The following is a 1,530-nucleotide window of genomic DNA, read 5'->3' as shown; positions in this document are numbered from 1 at the left end:
GTTCCTCACTGATAAAGGAGTAATGACTCGGACACTCACTTTGGAGCGGCGGGTACTTACAGGGAGCCTCCCAACAATGCCGGAAATCCACAATCTCTTCACCAGGCATCGCTTGGAGTAGACAGCACGTCCGTTGGGACGATACAACGAAGAAGTGGTCCGAGAGTTCTACGCATCCTACGTAGCGACTCTCCGATCACAGATCGATAGGCGGGCTGCCCCCGCTAAACAGGCCCCACTGGAGCAGGTCCGAGTCCGGGGCGTACAGGTTGACATTTCCTTGCCAGCCATCCGCCGGTTTCTATACGGCGAGAGTATTGATGCTTCTCGGACCCCCCTCACTGTCGAGTTCGACTACCGCTGACAGATAGTTAAGGTTGTCCAGTTCTTGCGCAAGCCAGCACTGAGAGAGACCACCAAGAGGTGGATGGTCCTGCACCTGTCAGTAGATGGAGAGGCTGCCGATTGGGTGACTGAGCCGAAGGGGGCCATCAAGAAGGCCAACCTCACGTTCACAGCAAAGTTCTTATGGCTACTTGACCGTCACTGCCTCTCCCCCACAGCTGCTGACAACATCGCTACCTGGGATCGAGCAATGTTGATGGCGGCGATGATAGCCGGATTCGAGGTGGACTTCGCATGGCTTCTCCAGGCGGTCATGCACGAGAGGGCATTCAAGGTCACTACCACCTACCCCTTCCCGTGCATTATCTTTGCCCTTTGCAGGTCCGCAGGTGTGCCCATATGGCACGTAGATCAGCTGAAGACCCCGCAGGGCACCGTTGACGTCGGCCTCATCAGAGACGAGGCCAATGAGTTGGCCCCACGCAGAGGGCCCTGTCCAGAGTTGCCCCCACTTGCTGATAATCTTGCTGATACGGTAGCCCAGGCCCGCACAGCTACACAGGCGTCCACTGACACTACCCCGGTCGAGTCTATCCCGGGTAGTAGCACAGCCCCGAGCTCCTCTCGCACAGCCCCTCTACCGGTACTGGTCCCGCTTGCTAGGGTCCAAAAATTAGAGGCACAAATGGCCACTCTTCTGCATCATATCCAGCCGTGGATGCAGAAGTCGATTACCGAGTCTGAAGCGCGTCTAGAGAGGAAGATGCAGCAGTTTACAGAGCGGAAGATTGCTGAGGTCAACCAGCGTCTGGATGCGTTTGAGTTGCGAGTGTTAGCCCGACCAGCCCCTCCGGTGGATGTGTCGACTCTTCAGGCTGCAGTCGATAGTCTTCGGGCAGACATCGACACGATCCTAGAGGCGAGGGTGCCGGAGTCTGAGGCCCCTTCTGTCGAGCCTGCTGAGGATACTGTGCTAGCGGCCCTGTTTACCACTCCAGACATTCCACCACCTCCCCCTCGAGAGAGTGCCAAGAGGCGTAGGGGTCGAGCAGAGGATGAGGCGCGAGCAAGGAAGAAGGAGCGCCGAGAGATGGAGGCTGCGCGGAGAGCTTCACTTACTGACGAGGCGGCGCACCAGATGAGAGCGTCAGAGTTAGCGGCTGGGGCGTCTAGCTCCCGCACTGT

Source organism: Solanum pennellii, chromosome 1, assembly GCF_001406875.1.
Source record: "Solanum pennellii chromosome 1, SPENNV200".
In the NCBI taxonomy this organism is placed as follows: Eukaryota; Viridiplantae; Streptophyta; class Magnoliopsida; order Solanales; family Solanaceae; genus Solanum; species Solanum pennellii.
Note: the sequence above shows the minus strand (reverse complement) of the source record.